Below are 14,028 nucleotides of genomic sequence, written 5' to 3'. Positions count from 1 at the left end.
ACTGAGCTGTAGGAAGGTAGCTAGATGTAATCTGGGCAACCAGCCAGTAAACAATATTTCTCCATGATTTCTGTTCCCAGCTCCTGCCTTGACTTCCTGCCTTGACTTCCCTCATGATGGACTATAAGATGAAATAAACACTTTTCTTCCCAATCTTGTTAAAAAACAAACAAACATGTGTATGAGTATTTTGCCTGCATGTATGTATGCATACCAAGTATGTGGCAGGTGCCTGAGGAGGCCAGGAGAGGATGTGAAGTCTGGAATCCTGGGAACTGGAATTACGGTTAGGTGTAAGCTACGCTGTGGATGCTGGAAACCTAACTTGGGTCCATTGCAAAGAAAGCATGTGTTCATAACCACGTAACCATCTCTCCAGGCCCACTCCCCCAAACTCGCTTCTGGTCATGGTGTTTTTCACAGCGACAGAAAGCAAACCAGAACAGAGATCGTGTTTATTTATCCATTATCACTTTGAGATCTAGCAGAATTTGAACATATATATGGTACTCATTAAACAGGAGTCGAATTAATGGCAAAGCCTTCAAGGGATTGTCAGACTCCTCAAGATGAGCCCATTATGGAGTCTGATCTAACTGAAGGAAATCAGGCTCCCGGCAGAGTCAAGAAAAATAATAAATTTCAATCCTTTGGACAATAAATTTGTGCAGCGTTTCTTTTATAAGAGAAGATGTTAGGAACCGCTTCAGATTTCCAAACCGAAGTCTCGGGACCTGGCAGTTTATCTTCCAGGATCAAAGGAGTGAGAGGAGCCAATATGTACACCAAGTCCCAGACTTTTCCTTCTCGGCTATTGAGCCAACGACACAGAATCTGATAACAGAGATGATGGTGCCCGACGGAATATACGAGCTGGTCCTTCGTTAAAACCCATGCACTTGTTTTGGTCCCAAACCCATCTGTTAAAATAAGAGCAGACTCCACATTGGCTCTCATCTTTTCTATTTCTGTCTCCATAAACCGGTCCAGACTAGAGAGTTATTCCTTCTACAGGAGTACTAATATTCTCACAGCTCACTAGGATTTCTCAGACTCGACCATGTTAGTATATGGGTGGATTGATTCTTTTTATTGTATAATTAATTGTTTTTTGGTTTGATAGGGCAGCTGTCTTACACACTGTCAGGTGTTGGGTAGCATTGGGGGGGCTGTACCCATTCGATGGCAGCAGCACCCCCTCAGTACCGCTGTGACAAGTTATCATGTGTCTATGCATTGACAAGTGTCTCCTGAGAGTACACCTGCTTCAAAGAAGAATAATGGGCAACTTGCTGACTGGCAAAGACATTCTCACACTGCTTCTAAATACTCATAGGGACTGCGTCATTTGATTATCAGAAAAAATGCTAGGAGACAGGAATAGTTACTGCGCCCATTATAAAGTCATGGAAAGCCGAAGACTGTTGCAGGTCACACAGCCAGCATGGAGAGAAACCAGGCTTGTCATCACGGCTCTGTCCTTAAAGAAATACGCAGATGGAAGGGATGAAGTAGAATTTAATGAGTGGGAAGACAGGAGACGCTGAATGTTAACGGACTAATATGAAAACTTTATGGTTGCTCTCCAGCAAAGGCCAGCTAGCGACAGCAAGGAATTCCTCCCAGGACTTTGTTCAGGAGGTGACACTAGGGCAGTCAAAGCCAGTCTGTCTCATTTCTGCTGCAGTGCTTGCCAGCGATCCGCAGGCCATGTGCTTCGGTGACTAAGAGAAATATGAGCAAGAAGGGGAAAGCCAAGTTTGAATTGTTGTTGTTATTCTTTGTTCTTTAATATTTAGACGTGGTGAACCCACACATGGCGGATCTGTTGCCTGAATGCCAGATGTCAGTCTCGGGTGTCAGAATTAACAACGTGGCGCCAAGTTTTTGTGACTCTAAAAGTCTCTGATCCACCCTGGGGCCTTCTGTGTCTAGAAAAGTCAGAGGAAGACTTCATCCAAGCAAGAAGAAGTGCGGAACCGCTAATGTGAGGCCAGGCTACCTTCTGAGTGGTCCACGTCTATCTCTGGGATCAAAAGCTAATTTCAATAACGTTAGGAGACAGCTTAGATCTGGGAGTTGGGGGGCGGCGCTAATGGGAAAATCACCATGAGAGCATCTCATGGTTATAAAAAGGATGGTTATAAAAAGTTAGACCTGTGGGTTGCAGCTGTGGTTCAAGGGTCTGCCCCAGAAAAGAGGGAGACAGAGATTCTGACAAAACAGCACTGGCAAATTTTCTACTTTGAATCAGAAGCCAGGACTTGAAAGCTATGAACGCTAATAGGTATATGGCTTGGGAAAAACTGAGATACGTATAGGAATATCATCAAGATATCAAGACAAACAAAGATATCCATAAATGGTGAGTCTTTCAGATGCAGGAATAGCATTACACAGCCTGCGAAAACCAGAGTGTGGGAAAAGAAATATCCAACCCCAGCTCTTTCTCACCATCCCGTCGCACCTGTAAGAGAGTTCACAGTCCATAGAAAGCAGAAAGCTAATTATAGGACCACAGAAAACTTCCTTGCCCTTCATCACATTGGAAACAACTTATTTTATAGTTTCCTTTACTTAGTACATTGTATCTCATGAAAAACAAACAAAAAATTACAAGGCAAAAAAAGCACATTTTGAAGAAACAAAGAACGCGAACTAGGCTTAGATATGGCAGGGATGTTGGGATGGTCAAAGTAAATGATGAATGTCCTTAAAGCTTTCATTAAATGGTAGCCAATATTCAAGAATACATAGGCAGCATAAGCAGAGAGCTAGAAACTCTGAAAATGGAGAGGAAGGAATGCAGCTCATTAAGAATAATGTAGCATTGCTAGATGGCAGTGGTGCACATCTTTCATCCGGAGCACTCTGGAGGCAGAGGCAGGTGCATCTCTGAGTTTGAGTCCAGCCTGGTCTACAGAGTGAGTTCCAGGACAGCCATGGCTATGCAGAGAAACCTGATCTTGAGAAACAAAAACAAACAAACAAACAAAAAACCCAAAACAAAAAGCATTGTAACAGAAATGGGGACCGTTTTCACGGTCACACTAGAACATCTAAGCCTATGTCCTTGGGTTCTTGGTCAATTTAGCAGTGTACGGTATGAGTTCCTCCCCATGGAGTGGGCCTTAAATCCAATCAAAAAGTGGTTGGTTACTCCCAAAACATTTGTGCTGGAGAGATAGCTCATCTTGTGAGCACTCATCTCCAACGCATTCTGTCCCCTAAGATGGTTACAAGGTTCCGCCCAAATTCACACCTGACTCCAGCTCTTGATGGGAAATGGCAAAGTTCTGGAAATGAACGTGAAATGAAAAATATCATCATGATCAGTTTTGGAAAAATCTACTTTATTGCACAAGCAAACCTAAAAGAAATGTACAGACTAAAAACAGATATCTCAAGCCAGTTGGGCCTCCATGTTACATGTAGCAACACTCAGTTCCCACAGAAAGGCAAATTAGAATTATGAGGTCCTGTTAACATCTGCATAGTTGGTAAACTAAAAAACAATGCTGAGTAATATTAAACATTATCAGATTTTGGAGAAAACTGTAAACATCATGCCGGTATAGTGAACTGCAATTTATGGGAAGGCAATATAGAATAACTGAGCGAAACTCTATGTGCATGCCTACAACCCAACATTTTCATCACAATATCTATAGTAACAAAATTTCTACCAGGTCCCCAAGGAGGGTCTTCATTCAAGACTGTTACGTACTATGAAGAAAATGTGAATAGGGAAATTCCCACCAATAAGTGAATAAATCGACAGAGATCAACGTAAGCAAATATAAAATTCTATAGAACATCTTAACACAAACAAACTTGGAGAAGAGTGAAGGAGGAGAGAAAGAGGAGGAAGGGGGTCCAGTGTGACATAATCTTTACATTCAGAACACAGAGAAAAGAACTCACACGGTGGAGTGAATTTGAGTCAGGAACCAAGGAGAAAGATGACAGTTGAAGTTGATTTCTAGAATAAAACACGCCTGGGAAAGCCTGCTATGGAACCACCTTGAACGGCTCTTCTAGATGAATCTTAAGAAGCCACAATTCAGCCAGGTGAGTTTTTCTGGTGGCTTCATAATTTCAGGATGTGTTTAACTCCGATTCTTAGTCTGCGAGCAACAGAAGTCAACAGACAGACAGAAACGAACTGCATCACATTGTGATGTGAGTCAGGAAATTTCAGGGGTCGTAAGAAAGGGACCTCAAACCACCTTGGGAAGAGATCGATCCCTGTACACCAAGGGACCCAAGGAGCAGCAACTGGAAAGAGCAGAGGCCAACGGCTTCTCCTTCCTTCCTCACTCATCAGTTAGGTTTCAGGTCAGAGATGTCCAGTGGACTCAGAGGGCAGCAGATCAGTTTTTTAATCAACAGCCCCACCAGCTTGCTATTGGGTGGAGAAAGGCCATTCCCTAAAAGCAACGCAGGGATCTGTTGTGAAGAGATGAGATGTGTGGTGGACAGTTAGACAGCATCAGTGTCCTCCTTTGTCCAGGCAGAGTGGAAAGAATCCAAAGAGGATACCATGGAAAGAGGAGAAAGATGTGGGAGCAAGACAGGCTGTGGATGCAAGTTCTGGTGGGGCTTTGTTCTAACTGCGCCCATTACCTTGCTCAGGTTTCTTAACCACTCGGATGTATAATCAATCACCTTTGAGGACTTGGCTCTCTCTAGCAAACTGGCTCTTCCATTGCGCTGTTGCCTGGCCTGCAGCAGAGGTTCTGATGTGAGCATACAAATGGCTGGAGAGTGTGGAGACAGGCAGAAAAGACTCAGTTGCATGAGCCTTCACCAGGAGGACTTGCAGAAATGTTTGAAAGCTAATCTCTCAGAGGGTCATTTACAGGGTAACACTCTGGGGAGATCGTCTGTGGCTGTGTGATGGAGCAAGCGGAGCATCCCTCTGGAACTTGCTCTCCAGCATAAGCCCTTGGAACTTCCTGTAGCAGAGCCTCCATCAGCATCTCTGCATCCAGACGCAATCTCCAACCTTCTTTGGCTGTACTTAGAAATACTGAATTTTTTTAAGCTATAAAAAAAAACATAGATGGTGAGATTTAACTTTAATATTTAAAATTAAACTTACTTATTTAACAGTGCTCCCAAATGGCCCCCATTGTCCTTGACGCATTCTCTCTCTCCCGCTCACTGCAAAAGGGATCTGTTTCTGTGAGGCTTGGGCTAAGTCAGACACAATGTGCTCGACTTGGGACCAAAGATAAGCCGATCAACCAGCCGCAGCTCCTTGGTAGATAAGCATTTCTAGAGTTCCGTGGCTGCTACTTTTAAATGTGCGTGGCCCCGGGATTAACAGAAGGTCAGCTGGCTAATCCACCATGACAGGCATGTCCCCATGGCCCTGGCGTTTGTTATCTCTTCCACCCTTACTTCGAAGAAGCATTAGCTAAAGTGCCCATTTATTATGTTGTCACTTGGTAGATGTGTTACACCCCGGAGTTACTCATCGTTCCAAGTGGAAGGAATGGTGAGCAGCATAAAAAAAAAAAGTAAATGCTGGGAAGATAATAGGGGTTCATATCCAAAGGAGGCATCAGAAAAGGCACGAATAGTCAGTAGTCATAAGCCAGGGGTAGGCATTTAGGGTGGGAGGAAGGCCAAGGACAAGAGAATTTCTCGCTCTGAGAATTTTGGTGCATATCATTGGGTTAACCTCTGACTTCTGACAGTAGTTTTCATTTGGATAAAATTTTACAGAAGCGAAGCTTTCTAAAAATTCTCTAAGAAATTAGCTCACCACATATCCTGGAAAACTTTGACTAAAATGCTACTTTGAGGAGTTTTAAAGTAACTTGTAGAATTGAGTTTGACATAAGTTTCTTCTTTTCTGAGTAGCATTTTGCTTATTCTGAGTGCCCCCACAACTTCTATAATAAGGATTAAAGCCAGCCACAGCCAGGAACATGGGCTCATTTGTACAGAAGACTATACAAACACAATGAAAATGGTAAATAAAATGTTGACTGACACACAGCTGGAGGAGGAACAGTATCAGAATAAAGCAGGGGCCCTTCTGAGAAGGGGAAACATCGCTATGTCCCCTGATGTATAGGCTTAAGGACTTTGGAAAGAAAAGTCTAAAGGGATAGATTACCATCCCTCCCAGATTGTTCCGAGCCATTTTTGAAGCTTGCCATATTTTTGTAGAGGCAGAGCTTAATGCCATGAGAAAACCTTTGTATATTATATATCTAGTACAATAAAATTTCAATTTTGTAAGACAGAAAAATGCATAAAGTTCTTGGACTATAGAGTGGAAAATGAGAGACACCCATTGCTAACATTAGAGTCTTAATGCATAAGAGAATTTGGGGTTTTAATTTCCTTTCTGCCTATGTCTTAGCTCTCCAAACTACTATAATGGAAATATGTTGTGGTTATATCTCGGAAAAGTCTTATTTTTCCTGACAGTGTTGTATCGGTATGGATCCCAAGGAAGGCCTAACTCATAGTGGCTTGTACAGAAAAAGTGTCAACAGGGCCAGGAAGAGGGTGACCTGGAGACTATGGAACAGAGAAGAGAAAGAATCCTGCAGAGTCAGAGCTAGCCAGGGCTGGGAGAGGGGCATTCCAGATAAGGCCAGAAGACAGCCTCCAGCCCCAAGTGAGTACTCAAAATGTCATCTTTAAAACTTCAACACTTGAAGAAACTATCTCATAAGAAGGTCAGAGCACGAGCTTCAGTCACATCTCCCACTGTTGTCTCCTTGCTACTTGTGTGTTTCCTGGGAGAGCACTGCGGGCTCCCTACAGGAGGAAGGAGCCGAACCCTTCTCTACCCTTAGCAGAGCAGGCCACAGCAAGGACTCTCTGGCTCCCTGTCCTGATGCCAGCTCTGTGTCGTGGGTTGGGGGAAGGGGAAGTGTGGACCCACGCCCTCCCCTTTGCTCTTAGGTTGCATCAAGTGATTGCTTCTGACTAGAGAAACGGGGTCCTTGGCTTTCAGCAGTTGGCACAGAGGAGCTGAACTCGGTGGTGGAAACATGGGAGACAAGAGGAATGGACTCCTCTGCAGGGGAGGGCTCTCTGGGAAGCGCGGTTCTAGACCGTGAGACGGCTCACGGTGAAGGGCAAATACAGGGTTTTCTGATAACGCCTTGACCAGTAGTTGAGATGAGATGATTATGAGTTGATGTGGTTGAAAGGATGATTTCTCTGAATGCTGCTGCTAAAATGCGGTGGTCAAATAGATGGCAATATTCAGAGTGCAGAGGCACTTTGAACGTGGTATTTTACTGTTGTGGCTAGCACAGCCTCTTTGTGAGGCATTTATAGTCAAAGGCAAGCATTTCGATCAGCATTGTGCTATTGGAAAATGCTAGATCAGAGTTTGCTTGCAAATCAAAAGCTTTGCGTTCAACTGGACTCTTGTTTGGAAAACTAACCGAACTTATGTAGTCTCCCCACAGTGACCTGAGCCCTTCCACATCAACTGTTAATCAAGAAAATGTCCCACAGTTGGAACGACCGCAATTCGATGGAGGTAGTTTTTCAGTTGAGGGCTCCCTCTTTCTAGGGAACCCTAGTTTGTAACAAACTGACAAAAAACCTCTAACCAGTACAACCTTGACTATGAGTGAAGATTCATTTTCTATTGACTGCATCTATCTTTTTCCCAAAGTGAGTGTTTCTTGTTAAATAAATGAGGGCCAATCTAAAGCACAGGCTCTGGGGCCCTGTGTCCTTGAGAACCTGGCCTGTTGACAAGAGGTCTCTGAACATGCTCCTCTTCCGGCATGCCACCCCATGAGAGGAAGCCTGAGTCTACTTTCCACCATGTCTCTCATAGAAACATGCAGGAAGAGACCCTTGGTCACAACTGATGGCTCCAGGGACCACTTCCTGCTCTGTATCAGTGCTTGTGTGACTAAGTAGGAAGGGTTTGGAGGGTTTCCATGCGTTCCTTTCGCTAGGGCTAGCCTATTTGGAAAGTGAGATAAAATTATCTTGAGCAAGGAGCTCTGTTAAAGGAGGCAGCCATGCCCACCTGGTAGCTTCTTAAGAACAGATTGTGGGAGACGAAGAGATGGTTCAGCAATTAAGAGCTATTGTTGCTCTAGCAGAGGACCTGGGTTTGGCTCTAAATATTTACATGGTAGCTTGCCTCTATCCATACTACAGTTTCAGGGCATCTGACACTCTCTTCAGAACTTCAAGGGCACCAGGCATGTATATGGTGTACATATGTGTATGCAAATACTCACGCACATAAGCTAAAATAAAGTACAACAATGACAATAATAATAATAATAATAATAATAATAATAAGAAGAAGAAGAAGAAGAAGAAGAAGAAGAAGAAGAAGAAGAGGAGGAGGAGGAGGAGGAGGAGGAGGAGGAGGAGGAGGAGGAGGAAGATGAGGAAGAAGAGGAGGTAGAGAAGAAGAAGGAGGAGGAAGAAAATCTGGCTTTTCCACGAACTTTGTCTCTCTGTTTTTAAGGTGAATATGACAGGGATATTCCCCCTATCCTACTGGCTGTTAGGCTGGGAACCGAATCAAGGACTTTACACATGTTATCTCGAACTCTTAGGACAGTTCCATAAGACAGCTGTCATCAACATGCTAATTTCACAGTTGAGGAAGGGGCTCAGAGGTGGTTAGTAGCTCCCCACAGTCATACACTAAGTGGTAGAGATAAGGATGGGAACTGGGTCCCTGAGAACTGAGCCAGCACTCGACTCCATACACACTCCCTTCTCGCATGCCAAGGACAACATAACTCTCCTCTCACATGGAGACGGCCAGAGGCAGGAGCGAGGGAGCTTCACGCTGTCGAGGACATGCGTCCCCCCCAGTCCGGCTGCTGTCGCTCGTGCAGCACAGTCATAGGCCATCACGCTGGCTCCTAGGGAGCCAGGCAGATCCTGGTTGAGCATGTTATTTCCCAGAGAGGAGGGTGTTCCAGTTTGCCCAGCGAACCACAGCTTATATTTATGGCCCTTCTCTCCGGGGTGTATCACTGAAGAGCAGAAAAGCCAAGTCCCATTCTCCCAGGATTCTCTCAAGACTGCTCAGCATCTCTCTCATTGAATAGACCCTCACATCACAGGCAGAGAGACTGGCGCCCAATACAATCAGACACGCGACGCCAGGCCAATGCCCACGCTAACCACTAATCACCCTTCACAAGCGAGGTCCCTTGTGAATTCAGTCCTCCCAGACCAGAGGAGAGTCACTAAAATCTATGGGTGCTGAGGTAAAGGGACAAAGCTACCACCCTTCACTTGTTAGCCCTGCCTCTTCTCCAAAGACCGTCTTCTCTGGCTCCAAGCCCACGCCCTTGTGACTGATTCTTTCCCATGTCAGGTATCAGTTGATTGTGCCATTTCCAGGTAATCTGACAAAGGAAGGCATTGTGCTGTGACCATGATGGGACAAACCTAGTGAAGCCTTGTGTGTTTAACAAAACCCTTTCCATCTCTAGCTCCTGAGCAGAGAGCAATATCCGCATGCAAAAGTTACGCCTTCAGCTGTTGTCATACCCCAGGAGAGACGTGCCGGGGGCCCCAAAGGAATGCCCTCAGCTCTGTGGGTGTGCAGAAGCAGAAACCTAGCCCTCGCCTGTAGTCAGCATGTACTTGGGGGCACACACCCATGGAACTGTACCCACATGTTTAAATGGAACCAACAAACTAACTCTTTTTTGATTCTCCCTAGGCCAGATATTTATATCTGTATGTGTTTTTCTTTTCTCTCCATGTAAACTCTGCACATTTGTTTTTTTTAAAAAACTTTAAATTTATCACAAACAAAGTTTTCCAGAAAGACATGACCGAAACCAAAGGCATGCTTTAACTTCTGGTTAGATCATGTGTGCCTAAAGACAAAGAGAAATGGTGTGTTGGCAGAATCGTCACGGTAACTCAGACAAAACAGACCTGATCCTCTTCTGAAAGGGACTAGAATTTTTCTTAGGGTAAGAATTTTCCAGATTGGCATTACGCTTCTTTCTCACTCTCTACTGTGTCTGCACGAGTGATTTTCAAAGGGGATTGGTTGCTTTCTTCTCTGGGAGGTGGATGCCATGGGAGGGTGCAGAGGAGGAGGAGGAGAAAAACAACTGATTTCATCCCCACAGCTGGGAGCGCATCCAGCTGCAGTCCCCACGCAGGCTTTGTTTCTATCTCTTAAGCCATTCCAGATCTTCACCTTGGCCTGGCAATTCGATAAACTGAGACAAATGAGCCGCCTGGCCCCATGGTGCTTTCATCGCACAGGCCGCGGAACAAACTGCAAACGCCTTCTCGCCCAACAATAACTACATGGCAGATGGAAAGGCCATCCATTCCCCTGCGTTGGCCCGCCCAGTGATTGAACTGTCTTCCCTTGGAAGCACACGGCTCCTCTCGATCACTGGCCATTCAGTGCAGAAATGGGGTTTTAAGCTTGGCACAGCCTCTCCAGAGCCTGCCTCATTCAGGGACCACGGTTCCTTCCACGAGCACCATTATTGGCGTAATCATTCTTTCAAATGGACCCCTGGAGGTTTGTGCCTTCCCTGGATGCTGTGTGTTTTCTCTGATGGGCTTTAAAAATAAACAACAGAAAGTTCCCAAGGTTAAGCAATACTCGGAGTTGGCAGGATTGTGAAGAAGAGCCAAACGTCATAGACAGCAAGCAGAATGGGGCAGCCAAGGGGGACGTGGGGACCAGAAGGCATTATTAATGGGTACAATTCAATTTCAGATGACAGAATATTCTGGAGCTACCCAGTCGTGGATGTGCTGGGTGGCACCGAGCATCATACTTAAAAATGATTAAAACAATAAATTTATATGATACATATTTTATCACAACAACAAAAATAAGTAGATAAAGGGAAAAGAAAGAATGCCAAATCCCCCGAGCACGGGTGACCACTATGTGATACTTTATAACGGTTTCTACTGTCAGGGTATGTGTCACCAGACTGTCCCTGCTCAGTGGCTGCTGGGACCACTTTTTAAAAGTCAAGTCAGGAACAGAGTTGGGAGACTGAAGCCGTGTGGAGTCTAACTGAAGACGAGAGGCGCTCTGGTGAGTGGTCAGCTGCTTCAGCAGGAAGTGAGATCTTTCCAAGAATCCAGCCCTGGGACCCCGGCCTTGGGGCTGTCTTGAAATGTACTTGGAGAGCTGGGAGTCTCCCTAGACCTTCAGGTCTTCCCCCGTGACCCGGGGATGCCTTGCCTCCAGTGCTTTCTCGGGCTGTCTACCTATTGGCTGTATCCGTATGCGATGGCCCAGTTAGTAGACCCTGAACCATATAGTCAAACAATCAAATAGAAACATCCTCAAGTGAGAAGTGATATGTAGGATTTTAATTATTTCATACACATGTGCTTGCTTTACTGGTTTCTTTTTAGTGATCTACAAAACCACTCATAAGGATATTCTAGCAAAGAGATGGAGCTGACAAGGAGGAAAATAGAGGTCTTTACAATGATACCCCTAAATACCTCAGAACAAATGTTCTTTAGAACAAATCCCCCTTTTAAAAAAATGCTATTATATTTCATGCAAGCCCTGAGGATCTGGGCTCAGCGCAGTGCGTGCTCCAAATGGAAGACAAAGGAAGATGGAGCTGTGGATACAGAGAGGAGAGTGCTGCTAACGCTGCCCCCGCCTTCTGCTAGCGCATTAGTCCCACAGTTAGCGGATGCTGGTACCTGCGCCTGCTCATGGCAATCTCACTTAAAGAGTGTGGCCTGTAAGGGGGGGAGGGGGGCTGTGGGGGGCGGCTGCTGCTCAGAACCATTTCTTCATTGCTTGTCGGGAGAACACCGCTTTCAAATTATTAATTTTAAAAGCTAAAAATCTCCACAAGCGGATTTGGAGCAGGAACATCCAAAGAGACAATAGCTGAGGGGAGGCTTTGCTAAAGATTATGACAATCTCAGAAAGATTCGGGATCCACGGGACAAACAAGACTTTACAGAATTGACGGTGCTCTCAGCCATCAGACTGTATACATGAAAGACACCTGAATGTGAGTATGCACCAAAAAAACGAGTATTTAGGGTTTACACTTGTCAATATTCAAGCCTCTAACCTTTAATTTTCCGATCCCTGAGCCACGGTTCCAAAGGTTTTCTACTTCGGCCTTCCATGCATAGGACTTTCTCATGCTAACCCACCTGAGCCGCTGCAAGTTTGCTCACCTGCCATCCTGTGCATCAGCAAACAATTCTTGGCCTTCAGTTTATAGCATCCTTCTTCTCATTATTCCCAAAATAAAAGTAGCTAAGGGAAGAGAAGCCCTCGCAGTGAACACTTGGGAAGAATTAAGTGAGATCCTAACTGGAACTTGCTTTGGTCTTTGGTCTTTTATCCCAGGCTGGCCTTGAACTCACCATGTCGCTGACAGTGACTTTAAACCCTTAATCACCCTACCTTCATCTCCCAGGTGGGGATTACAGGCCTCTGTTGCTACACCTAGCTTTAACAGGAACTTTAAACAAAAGAGATCCTTTTAAGTAACTAAGTCTGTCTTCCCAAGGAAGCCACATCTGCCCGTCTTGGTAAGAAAAGAAAAAATGTCATTTATTTCATGAATGGTTTAGGAGCTCACTTGCCTCTGAAGTCCTCATGTGCTCAAAGAAAATAGATGGACTCTCTTTAAGAAAGAAATGAGATGACAGTTTAGAGGGGGTCATTGGCTGACCTCCAGGTGAGATCAAGAATTGATTACCAAACATTATTTGACAGGTGCACGATGAGTGGCCGGGAAAGAAAGAAAATCAAACGAGAAGCCCTAATCGTGTCTCAGCCTGGCCAGGAGGAAGTGTAGAAGAGAGGAGAGTGCACAGCTGGCCTCGCCCAGGGCCTGTGCCGTCTTTCAGTTTCCATTAAGCCGCTGAGCGAGATAAGGAACACCCAGAGATCTTTAAAAATATATTTTCTGCAGTGCGTCTATCGGGGCAGCTGTGCCCTGCAGAAAGCCAGTTCTCAGTGAGCAGATGCTTCACCTGCACGCAGTTTTCTCGAATCCCTGTCTTCGAGTCTCCGTCTTTGGTCTTGTTAATGTTTTCTGATCATTTGCGGTTTAGGCTATTTTAACTTCCCATTCTCAGTTCTGTCTTTAGGATCTTAAGGTCCACTTAGACCAGAGGCTCTTTTTAGAGTAAGCCCCGAACCCCTTAAGGTGGAAAAATGACCCCAAAGCACCAGGGCATTTTGTTACCTTAAAAAGTTTTCTAGGCTAAAGAGAGCAAAAGGAAGAGCTAAAGCCGAAATGGTGGTACCCGTGTGTATATGTGCACTGCTGCGCATGTGCATGCATATGTGTGTGTGCATGCATTTGTGTGTGCATGCGTGTGTGTGCATGCATTTGTGTGTGTGTGTGTGCGCGTGTGTGTGTGTGTCTTGGGTTTGTGTTTATGGGTGTAAGCAAGAACAAGTGTATAAAAGACCATTCCAAATATTTATCATCTAACGATTCCTGGCTCTAGGAGCTTCCAATTACTTCTCAAACTATACATAGGAAGGGTGATGATTCAGGCTAAGATGACAAGGACAAAGCTGGCTATCCGTCACAGGAGCCTTAAACACAGGTCATCTCGTGATGTGTTCATAGCTGACCTGTGACCTTGAGCCAGAGTTTTTGCCTCAGGTTCAACCTGAGTTTCCTGAGCTGTTAGTTGCCATTTTTAAATGTCTGGTTTTTATCATCTCTGTCCTGAACATTTGTTTTTGTTATTGCTACTTATGCTGCTTCTTTTCATTCTTTTTTACTTTTTTTTTTTTTTTTTTTGGTTTTTCGAGACAGGGTTTCTCTGTAGCTTTGGAGCCTGTCCTGGAACTAGCTCTGTAGACCAGGCTGGTCTCGAACTCACAGAGATCCGCCTGCCTCTGCCTCCCGAGTGCTGGGATTAAAGGCATGCGCCACCACTGCCTGGCTTTTGTTTTTTTACTTTTTGAGATCATAATTATAGCACTTCCCCTTCCCTTTCCTCCCTCCAAGCCCTCCTATACATCCCCCTTTGCTTTCTTTCAAATCTATGGCCAATCCCCCC

Source organism: Alexandromys fortis, unplaced genomic scaffold (assembly GCF_014885135.2).
Source record: "Alexandromys fortis isolate MF-2015 unplaced genomic scaffold, M_Fortis_MF-2015_v1.1 scaffold_93, whole genome shotgun sequence".
Classification (NCBI taxonomy): domain Eukaryota; kingdom Metazoa; phylum Chordata; class Mammalia; order Rodentia; family Cricetidae; genus Alexandromys; species Alexandromys fortis.
Note: the sequence above shows the minus strand (reverse complement) of the source record.